At 35.8% G+C, this 12,548-nt stretch overlaps 1 protein-coding gene across 1 annotated transcript in view; it reads left to right on the forward strand.

The window, feature by feature from the left end:
- Positions 1–12,548, forward strand: part of IL1RAPL1 (interleukin 1 receptor accessory protein like 1) — a 1,280,310-nt gene that overhangs the window by 178,567 nt on the left and 1,089,195 nt on the right. The window lies entirely within an intron of this gene.

The raw sequence follows: 12,548 nt of genomic DNA on the forward strand, positions 1-12,548 counted from the left end.
TCCCATGTAAGATAACGTAGTCAACAATTCTGGCCATTAGGATGTGGATATCTTTGAGGGCTGTTACTGTGTCTCACACAAATGCATTCACTGTCTTTTAATTTTAACACTTATTTTAAAACACATACAAAGCTTTATCATTGTTTTTTGTTTCCTTTATAAGAGGATTCTATTGACCTATGACACATAATTATATATTTTTTTCCTGGCAGCTTCATCGGTCATGTTCTCAGAGTACTAACGGTGACTACTAAGCACCTTTACAAAAGATAACCAGTTTTGCTTTGTGCCATGGCCTCAGAACTGATTTTTCTCTCTGATAGAACTAATTCTGACTAGTGATTAAATCTGTGATATGGAGGTACCAGCCATGCCACAGATCATTTGGCAATGTCTGGAGACATTTTTACTTGTGGCAACTTGGGGAGGGTACTACTGGCATCTAGTGGATAGAGGCCATGGCTGCCGCTCAACATCCTACAATGCACTGAACAGCCCCCCACAATGAAGAATTATCTGGCCTAAAATGTTAATAGCAGCAGGTTTGAGAAGCCCTGCTGTAGGGAACTCTAAAAGATACTGTTGTCTGATCCTTTACTTTTCAAAGTGTGGTCCATTGGCCAGCAGTTTGGGCATTACCTGGGTCATTATCACTCTCTTTAAAAGCCCCCTTAAGTGATCCCATGGTGAAGCCGAGGTTGAGGAGCACTTCCTACCTTGGCTCTTCTCCCACTATCCTACTCTCCTTGGAAGTTGATATGGCTGTAGGTATATTGAGTTTAACTGGAAAAATAAAAATTTTAAAAACTTTTTGCACGTATAACAAACATCAAATATTGGAGTTCTAATTAACATAAAGCCACTTTTTCTTGAGAGTTGCAGTAAGTTTCTTCAATATGTTGAATTTTAAGCATACAGAAATGTGATAAGGGTCAGGTTTATCCAACTATCCTTTAAATATGTTGGCAGGAAGAACTCACAAAGGAGGGCAAACCCACTCAGCTAGGATCATGTTTGCAGCCCACAAGAGTGATGATGGAATGTGTTTGCTTTTCCTCCCTGGCTTTGTCACTTGCCTCATCCAGTCTGCTGACTTTGGAACCCCGAAAATTTCTTTGGTATGAGCTTTTGCAGTTGAATTACAGTGGAGGGCATGATGAATACGAAACGTGTAAGAAAGGTGAATTAGAAAAGTGGCAGATGGAAACCATGTAGTGTTTTTATTTATGCTCTCTATTCTTGTGTGCAGTGCGCTTTCCATTTTAGCTAGTCACGTTCATGCATTTACTGGATTTTCTACTGTCACTAAATAAGTGTGAGTTGTATTGAATTTTATAGAATTTTCTGGCAGCAGATGTAGTGTTTCCAGTTCCCAAATAATTCCCAGTACTTTAAGTTTGTGATTATTACATATAGGACATTCAGTCAAGGCTACAATTATCAGCATAGCCCTGTAAGTTCGGCGGCTTATAAAAATAAAGGGTGATGCATACCCAACTAAGCACCAATATTTAATGCTAATCATACATTATTGCATTTGATTTTCGCAGTAATCCTCTGAGGTGGAGACTATTCCCTGCCCACTTTACGGATGAGCGGATTGACGTATAGAGATATTAAGCATCATTAATTTGTCCAAGTTTGCTCAGCTGGTAAGAAATTGAGCTGGGCTTCAAACACAGGCAGTTTTACTCCTGAGTGTATGCACCTAACCACCTTCATTGTATATTTCTTCAGGTCTGTCTTGGCAGGCAAGCATCAGCTAGTGCCAAGGATTTTCTAAGCCATAGCTGGTTACCCTAAGCAACTCTACACTTTGTAAGGGATGATTGCATAAATTTCAAATGACCTTGATATTGAGGTCTTCTTCTATGAAACTGCGTCCCAACCACCATGAAGATGGGGAGTTCCTTTTCCTTTCCAAAGCTGAGAGAAAGGCCTGGTGTCCCAAAATAGATTTAGTTCTTGTTGATGATAATTTTATGGAAATAGAATTTCTCTCTGCCTCTTTGCGAGTTCACTGATCTCTTATTTAACTGACTTGAAGGTGTCTTTATATTGTGCCTATGGTTTCTGGTTAAAACACCATGATACTAAGCACTGACTAGGAGACAAAATCTAACCAAAAGTAACTTGCTGTAATTTCTTTTTTAAACTTAACAGAATACTGTCCTCTCAAAGAATTCATTGACTAACTTTATTGTAATAAATGAATGTAGTTATAAAGCATAATTTTTGAAAAGGTCATGACTCATAAAGATATAAAGTGAATACGTCAATGATTTACTTAATTCACTAATTAATGAAGGAACTGGAAGACATGTTACAACTGACAGAGGTGTCAAAGAACCACAAATTTATATGCAGTAAAGGAATTTTGTCATGGATTTACCACAACTGGTCTGTATAGACGACAGTAATCAGTTGATCCCACCAGACACACATAATTTGCATTTCTATGGATAAGAATTAGTTGCATTTCTATTAGCTTTCTAGAAGTTCACTTTATCTTTACAGAGTTGTAAAATAGCATATCCACAGACAAAGGTGCACACATAGGATCAGATAATCCCCAGAGCTTCCAACTTTCCATCAAAAAGATATCCAGTAATCTCTACTGCTAATTCCGGAGTCTCAAATATTGCCTTAAAGTACTATCATGTGGATGCATTTATAGGAATAACTCTTCCACAGTATACATTTCATTCTTTCAATTATCCAATCAGTACCTATTTAGGGCCTATTATCTGCTTGGAACAATTTATTGGGTGTTGTAAACAGACCAGGAAATGTGTATGGATGTGTGTCGGTCTGTCTAGAATCTATTTTAATTTGATCCTGATTGCTATGTTAGTGTTTTTATTAGTGACCCGTTAGAGTGGATCTTATGACTGAGCATACCAAAAATTGTGTTAGTGTGACAAAAATATTTGGCACAATATGGTTTATCCAAATGATTCTTGGATTGAGAAATGTATGTTTTAGACTGTAGAATTAAAATAATAGTAAATCATTCAGGTTCTTGAAAAATTTGAGATAATTTGATTCCATAAAAACTTTATTTTTTCAGCTTTATTGGGATATAATTGACAAATAAAATTGTATATATTTAAGGTGTACAACATGATGCTTTGATATACATACATTGTGGAATGGTTACCACAGTCAAGTTAATTAACATATCCATCACTTTACATAGCTATAATTATTTTTTGTGTGGTGAGAACGATTAAGATTTACTCTTTTAGCAAATTTCATGTATACAATGTGGCATTATTAACTATAGTCACCATGCTGCACATTAAATCTCCAGAACTTATTCATCCTACATAACTGAAACTTTGTACTGTTTGACCGATTTATCCTCATTTCCCCTACCTCCAGCCTCTGGCAACCATCATTTTGCTCTCTGCTTCTGTGAGTTTTACTTTTTCAGATTCTACATGTAAGTGATATCATGCAATATTTGTATTTCTGTGCCTAGCTTATTTCACTTAGTGTAATGTCCTCGTGGTCCATCCATGTTGTTACAAATTAAAGGATTTCCTTCTTTTTTAAGGCTAAATAATATTCCTATGTGTGTATCTCACATTTTCTTTATCCGTTCATCTATTGATGGACACTTAAAACTTTAAAACCTTTTCTATAGAAATTTTAAAATGATACAAAAGCATATATAGTCTTATGAAAAGTAGTTCATGTTCATTTTTTATTAAAAATTGGGCAAACATATAGTGATATGGAGGAAAACCAAAATCAGTGTAATTACTTAGATTGCAAACATCATATTATATACTGTGATGTAGTTTTTTCTAGTTACTTTTCTGTCATCTATATTCATATTATTCATAATAAGAATCGTGCTCTCTATACAGCATTGTATTCTGCTTTTCTCTCTTAATATTTTATTGTGACTATTTTTCCAAGTGATTAACTTCAAAAATATTTGTGAAGGGCTGGCCCAGTGGTGTAGTGGTTAAGTTTGCATGCTCTGCTTTGGCAGCCTGGGGTTTGCCCTTTCTGATCCTGGGCAAAGACCTATGCACTGCTTATCAAGCCATGCTGTGGCAGGCGTCCCACATATAAGATAGAGGAAGATGGGCACAGATGTTAGCTCAGGGCCAATCTTCTGCAGCAAAAGGAGGAGGATTGGTGGCGGATGTTAGCTGAGGGCTAATCTTCCTCAAAAAAACCCAACAATTTGTGAAGGCTGAATATTTCATCTTATAGGCATTCCCTACAATTTATTTTAATAGTCCTCTATTAGTTACCTATTGCTGTGTAAGAAATTGCCAAAAATCTAGCAGCTTAAAACTGCTACACACAAATGTATTATCACACAACTTCTGTGGGTCAGCAGTCAGAGTTTTACAAAGCTGAAATCAAGGTATCAGCTGGGCTGAACTCTCATCTGAGACTTGGGATCCTCTTCTAAGTTCATGTGGTTGGTGGCAGAATTCATTTCCTTATGGTTGTAGGACTGAGCTCTTAGCTGCTAGAGGCTGCACACCACTCCATGACATGTGGCTCTCTTCACAACATGGCAGTTTATTCTTCAAGACTAATAAGAGAGCATCTCTGCTGCTTCCTATTTCTCTGACATCTATCTGTGACCTCTAGACCCTCTTTTAAAGGGCCACCTGATTAGTCTCAGCCCACCCAGTGTAGTTGTCCTTTTGATTAACTTAAAATCAATTGATTAGTTGATTTATTTACAACTACACAACATCTTCACTTTTGCCATATAAACATAGCCTAATCATGGGAGTGATATCCCGTCATATTTGTAGTCTTCACTCATGCAAAGGGAGGGGATTCTACAGGGTGGGAACACTAGGGGTGGGAATCTTGGGAGCCATCTCAGAATTTTTATTATCACAGACATTTCATTTCTCTGTTCAATGGTATATGCTTCCTTTACCATACATTGTTCTTATATATTCTCATATCTGGTGCAGTGTTGTATATATCTTTCATTGATAAGTCTACCCATTTTTGTGGCTGTACTCTACTTCAACTGGTCTGAAATGAAAATGCATTTTGGTATCTTGCAGGGCAAGTCCTACCGAATTGCTCATCTTTTTTCTAAATTTCTCTCTTGTTTATTCTTCCATTTAAATTTTAGGCTTAATTTTTTAAGAAACAAAAATTCCATTTGGATTTTGACTAGAAGTGAATAATATCAGTTTGGAAAAAATTGACATTTTTTGGTCAATATTGACAAAGTGGTCAATACTTCCATCTTGGTGCACATTATTTTTCTCCATTTATAATGGAATAAAGTTTTTTATGTGTTTATAGCCATAACCTATGAATAATAAAAATTTTGCATTTTCCTTTTACTAATCTTTATATTTATAGCTATGACTCTTACTTCCTGGTTCATTTCACTGCCTAGGACTTCTAGATAAAAGCTAAGTAATAATGGTAACATTAACTACCCTTGCCAGTGTTATTCTAGTTTTATAAAGTTTATTAAATTCCTTATATTCTAATAATTTGTTTTGTCAGTTTCTTAAGATTTTCTGTGTTTTTACAGCCATAACCATGATTTTCTGTTCCTTGTAACACACTGTCTTCCTTGAAAGTTTGAATGTATTCATCTGTGTTATTTTCTGTAGTCAAAAATTTTTGGAGTTTGCACTTTAATGGTGTTTAGCATTTTTAATGGCTTTTGTTTGATTCATATTTTCTTTTATTTAGTCAATTTTGGTAATTTATGTTCCCAGAAAACCATCCAATCTGTAAAAATTTCAAATTTAGTATAATTCAAAATATTCTAATTTGTATGTTATTGTATGTTATTGTATATTTTATACCCTCTTTTTTACTTGTGATTTTATTTGTATTATTGATCTTATTTTCTTAGTAGATTAGGTAGAAGTTTGGTCAATTCTTTATAATACAAAGCTGGTTATGACACTCAGTTCCTTAAACACCATCGGCCTCCCACCTGCTGAAGGATATGGTCCAGACTTCATAAGAATGGAGCAAGCCCTTTCCTTACAGGATCCTTCTAAAGTTTTCAGCCTCAACTGTTGCCATCTAGTAGGTGTGCCAATTATTCCATAGTAACTGCAGCCACTACTCCAGTCTTTTGGTTTGCAGGACATTCCATAGCATTTTATGCCAGGTTGCTCTGCAGCAAACTACTCTGGTGTGTAATTCTCAGGACAATATTGAAATAAGGAACACGTGCATTTTAGACAGAGTTATTTGACTATTGAGTATTATATTCTTCATCGCCTTGTAGGAGAATCTGTCAAGAACCATATGACTAAAGATTTTATTGACACCTTGGCCTTTTCGTTAGATTATGAATTAATTTATGGAGATCGATATAGAAACTTGGTTATAAGATCTAGAACCTTAACACTCCCTTGTCAGCTAGGCTTTATAGGAATAAGTGATCTTCTAGTTCAGATTGTATTAAACAAACAAACAAAAACACAAAAGAATTGTGCCTGGGCCAATTTGTAAAAAATTATCCTAGTGACTTAAATCTTATTTTTGGTGATCTAAGCATATACCCTTCCCTACTCTCCAGTATGTGCTGAATATATTGTCAAGTATGTATTTTTATTTTCACTAGTGGTTTTTCAAATGCACCATGTACTCTTTTGTTCTCTACCTGTAATCTTTGGCCCATCACTTTTTAAGTCCTTTCCACCCTGGTCCAAAGTCAGCCCGAATGTCACCCTCATCTAAGAATGTTTTCACAACCTCTCCAGGAAGCACTAAGCACTTTCCATAGACTTGAAAATTCTTCTCTTGTAACATCTGTCCCTTCGCTATAGTCGCTGATTTTCACGTCTCTCTTCCACGTGATCCTTGGCCACAATGACCATTTCCTAATGATTTTGTATCCTCAGTACTTAGAACAGCATCTGACACATGGTAGGCATTCAAAAACCTTTAAAAATAAATGTATAGATATATTCATAATTTTGAGTGGTTGATTTTCCTCCAGATAATTGTCATAGGTTCATGATATAAGAAACAAGTGTCGGGAGCCAGCCCTGTGGCCCAGTGGTTAGGTTTGCGCACTCCGCTTTGGTGGCCCAGGGTTTTGCAGGTTCGGATCCTGGGTGCGGACTTGGCACCGCTTGTCAGGCCATGTTGAGGCAGTGTCCCACATGCCACAACTAGAAGGACCCACAACTAAAATATACAACTGTATACTGGGGGGATTTGGGGAGAAAAAGCAGGAAAAAAAAAAGATTGGTAACAGTTGTTAGCTCAGGTGCCAATCTTTAAAAAAAAAAAAAACAAATTTCCCCAGGACTAATTTTAAATATTGTGCATTCTGAGTAACTTGTAGTTGCAAAGTCTGGAAGAGCCTCTGTTTATCCTCTCCATAGGGAATCTCTTGTACAATTGTAACATGCATTGCCTTGTGTAAATTGTGTACTTGATTAAATACTTTATCTGTGTCATACACAAATGGATACTTTAATTTTTTTTATTAGAGTGAAAAAATAATTGGTATAACCTTGAGTTTAGTAATGTAAATCTTTAAGGTTTAAATCAAATATAATGGATCATTTTTAGAGCATAACTAATTATTACATACCAGCCAGGAGTGGAGAGAAAGGAGACGTAGGAAAAGAGCTGGTGTTTTAATGTGTCTACAATTAAATGCCATTGTTAAGCACTGTGGTAGACACCATAAAGACAATTATTTTATTTAAAGGTCGTAAAACTTTGAAGTAGGTTTTTACTACCTCGATATGTTGGGAAAAAATAAGTCAAAACCAAAATAAACTAAAATGAAATGAATACGGCACATAATTATGACTGTGCTTAGTAGATGAGAAAACTGGAACTTAGAGAGATGAAGTAGCTTGCCTAACCTGACGTACAAGACGACTCTTAAAATCCAGTTCATTCTCATTCTAAAACCATTTCTCTCTGCTTTATAAGTGGAATAAAACAAATGAGTACAGCTTCTCTCCATTTCACGTCCAAACTTACCTTAATGTTCATCCATGTGTACTTTCTTTCTCTTCTTCCCTCAAGAGGAGGTGTCCCAACTTCCCCATACTAATGTCTCTTCCATTCTAGATTCACCTCCTTCCTCTGGCTCTGCTTCTCTTTGCTGCAGTTTATATATAAGTCTTGGTCTTCCCTATTCTCAATTCCCAATTCTCTATAGTTATCCCTCTACTTCTGTACTCTCAGCTATGGACTCCACATCCTACCGTTCAGAAACAAGCAAATGAAGCTTCTGATTATGCCCCTATTTGTCTAATTAAAAGACTGGCCGATATCACCAGAGTTCTTAATTCTAAAGCGCGTTTCTCTTTTTATCCTTACAATACTTAAGCTCTACTGATTTTGTCCTTAAATATCCTTGCTTGCTTCGTTGACCAAACTCCTTCCTGATTCACATTCCCTTTACTGGCTGATTTTCTCATTCTTTCTCCTTTTTGATTCCCTTTGTCTGTATCATAAATATCTGTAGGCTCTGGAGCTGAAAGTGTAAGCCTTCTTTTCTTTGTTTTCTATACTTTCTTCCAATTTATCCTAATCCATGTCTTTAACTTCAGCTACAATTATAATGTTGTTATCTTCCATCTCTCTTCCAAGCTTCTGGCTAATATTTTTAATTAACTATAAGACAATTCTAATAGAAGATTCCACAGGCAATTTAAAGTCTGCATGCCCCAAATATAATTTTGGATATTTCTCCACCCTCGTTGCCCAGAATGTCTTCTCTATTTCTATATATGGATAAATAATATCGTAATAGACCTAGTTGCTCAGACTATATGCCTCAGAGCCACTTTCGAAGCTTCCTCTTCATGTCATTTCCTTTAATATCACTAAGCTCTATTTATTTCCAGATCTCTTCTGTTCTCCCAGTATTCACTGCATTAAGGCTGCCTCTCTTCCTTGTCTTCCTGTACCACTGCCTGCTAACTAGATTTTCCACCTTCAAACTATGCTTTCTAAAACAGTTCAGATTATTCACCTGTAAGCATACATTGGTTATTTGTTGTCTATACTCCAAATAATCTTAGGAGTGTGTGAAAGGGGGGTGAGTCAGAATCTCAAGTGAGTCATCATGTGTATTCTGAGGAAACATATTCAATATACATATTGTTCTCATGATTGAAAAAAGGTAAAGAAAGTGAAGCCATGTGAAATATTATTGGATGATGAAGTTAGATAGGATATGAGTGAAGAACATTGTAGGAAGTATGAGGGAAAAGCAACTTCTTCCCTAGCTTATCTTAGCATTAACGGTTCTACATTGACATCTTCAACTTCTGTCAGTACAGCCCTGAACCCGTGGTCTATTTACACTTCAATCCTGAAACTTGCCATTTCACACCCTTGCTGTAATAGTTTCCTATTGCTGCTGTAATAAATTATGGCAAACTTAGTGGTTTAAAACAACCCACATTTTTAATCTTACAGTCCTGGTGGTCAGAAGTCCAAAATGCATTGGGCTCACTTGGCTAAATCAAGATGTTTTCATGCCTGCGTTTTCTTCTGGAGTATCTAGGAGAGAATCGGTTTCTTTGCCTTTTCCAGCTTCTAGAGGCCACAAACATTCCTTAGCACATGTCCTGTTCCTCCATCTTCAAAGTGCAACACTCCAATCTCTGACCTTTGCTTTCATCTTTATATTTCCTCTCTCTGAATCTGATTCTTCTACTGCCCTTTTATAAGCTTGCTTGTGATTACTTTGGGCTCACCCAAATAATAATCTCCCATCTCAGAATTCTTAACCACATCTGCAAAGTCCCTTTGCCATGTAAGGTGATGTATTCACAGGATCCAGGAATTCAAACATGGGCATGTTTAGGGGTGGGCATTAGTCTGACAGACTGACAGTTTCTCTCATCCTTTGTCCTAGACCCAGAATTCCCTTTTCCATAGAAAGTCTTTCCTTTATGGCATAGCTGAAATGCTACTTCTTCTGAAAGACCTTTTCTATGACTTCGCCAAACCCAACCTGGAGCAGAATTAATAGATTCCTCTCTCTATTCCCTCAGCACATTATACTCACCATATGGCAATAGGGCCAGTCTAATTAAGTAGGTAAGCATTTGTCTCCTTTATTGGTCTGTGAGTCTTCTTTATTAGAATGCATTACATTTCTTTGTGTCCCCACTGCATCATAGCACGGCATCTTGTAACTAGTATATGCTTAATAAGTGTTTATCAAATGATGAGTTTGAATGCCAGAATTCAACTGCATATAATAGCAGCCACGTTCAGTCTTTCATTCTTTTTCAGTCTTTTTTCAGCTAACATTTATTGAGCATTGGATATAAAAAGATGAATAAAACACACATTCACCCTGGAGGGACTTCAAGTCTGATAAAATAGAAAGATACATAATTAAAGAGATAAGCTAGTAGTATGAGATAGAATGTAAGGAAAGCTGGTATATACAGAAAGTTTCACAGGTGAGAGGATGTGAGTTGAGCCTATAATAGTCTTAATAATAATAATAGTAATAATAATGGCAACAAAAATCAACTGCAATAAAAACAATAACAGCAGCAGCTTTCATTTATTCGATTTGTTCTCTGTACCAGTGCTGATCTAGGCACTATGCAATATGTAATGTAATAATACATATTTTGTAAATGAAAAAACTAGTCATGGAGATGTTATTTGCCCAAATCACAGAGCTAATAGGTGGCAAAACTGGGTTAAGAACCCAGGCAGACTGATTGGTTATGACCACTGCGATATACTCATTTAACACAAGATTTAGTAGTGGTTTATGTGAAGCCAAGTGGTGAATGGCATTCTTAACAGGAAGCAGGGCAAATAATTTCAGATCTGTTCATCCAGAAATTGAAAGTTCTTGAAATTAGGTCACTGATAGTATGAGCTACTATGTAACAATAAGAAAGTAAAAGAGAAACCTCCGTAAATGTTTAGACATAGTTTGCATTGTGATTTCTGGGTAAGAATTTTAATTAACAAATACAGCAAAACTTGGATGTCTATGACTAGATATATTTGATCTGTCTTTCATTGTAAAATACAATAAATTACCTCAAAGAGGTTTGTGAAGATTATTGTAGATTGACTGAGATGTTAAATCTGTGAAACGCTATGTAATTCTTTTTTTGTTTTCCCTAATACACGTTTCAAGAGATTCAATTAAGGATCTTGATGTTACCAAATTGATGCTTTCCAAACCAATTTAAAGAAATAGAATTGCAAACTAGCCTGTATGCCTTATAGAAATGAAATGAGTAGAAAGTAGTATTTTGAACAAGAGTAAAGTAATAAGATAGTTAAGCGGGAAGGTCTTGCAGTGTATAGTTGGATCCTGGAGTTTCTTGGGCAGCACTGATTAAACTCACACTGAGAGAGGAACTGATTCTCACTGCTAACCTGAAGGCTGAAGATATCAACTTGAAGATTTCCTGCAGCTCCAGTTAGTGCGGTAGCTGGGAAATGGGATTCGGCTTTTAGGAATGCATGACTCAGGCTTGCACTTTAATGTGGCGGTTCTCAGATATATCTGATGAGTTGGCTTTCTCAACTAGGTTTCATTTATGTCTTTATGTGAACTCAAGGTCCTTGGTTAGAAAACTGAAACAGGCTATCTTCATTTAAAGGAGCTGGAGTTAAAATATCTTATTCTCAATGCTTATTTTAAAAATTCACCTACTTTCTGATTAAAATGTTGATATGGTGACACTTTACTGTAAGTGAATGGATTTTGATTATGTTTTGTGAATTAAAATGTGTTTTAACAGACTTGTATTAATGTAAATGAATTCGTCATTTAAAAATATTCAGAGGTATCTGAGGCTATAGGAGAGCAAAAAATGTGACTGTCAAGTCACCATTTCAGCTTCCTCATCTTTAATAAAGTCATAGTGATTGAAAGCTGAGTGTGATCCGTCCTCAACTGTCTTGCAAAGAAACTCATGCTGTCATGGATTGACAATTTATTTGAACTGTGTTCTGTGTTGCTACTTTTTGAAATTCAGTCTTTCAGCTCTACTATTGCAGTCTTATATGAAAATAAAAGAGGGATGATTTTCTGAGGAAGACAATGTTCATTTCAATTAATTTCATATGAAATATTTCCCCCTTTTGATATCCAAACGCTAGGTTAATGTCCCTTCTAGTATCCCTTTGAAAATGATGTATCTTTCTGTAGCTTTCATAGACAGTGTACTCTCTTTCAATAAAGACAAAGTCATAAAATTCTCTTGAAGTATATTTTAGAGTTTTTAAAAGAGAATTGGAAAACTATAATTAAATCTTTAGAAGCATAGAATTTATGATTTCTTCTCAATTGGGAAGAATGATGCTGAATGAAACCATGTTCTGTTGCAGCACGGAACATTAAAAAATGTCAATGTTTGGTAATTCATATTAAAAATAAATTGTTGGTGAAATAGTTCTTTTGAGGGGATTGTTTCCACTTATTTAAATACAATTAGATCCTCTAAATGAGAAATTATAAACCTTAAGTGACTCTCATATTTTAAAACATTTAGGAGGACTATAGAGACATAATTTTGGCATTACTGGTTTTGATTTGATTTAGGAACCACAAC

The sequence above is a fragment of the Equus asinus genome, chromosome X (assembly GCF_041296235.1).
Source record: "Equus asinus isolate D_3611 breed Donkey chromosome X, EquAss-T2T_v2, whole genome shotgun sequence".
Lineage (NCBI taxonomy): Eukaryota > Metazoa > Chordata > Mammalia > Perissodactyla > Equidae > Equus > Equus asinus.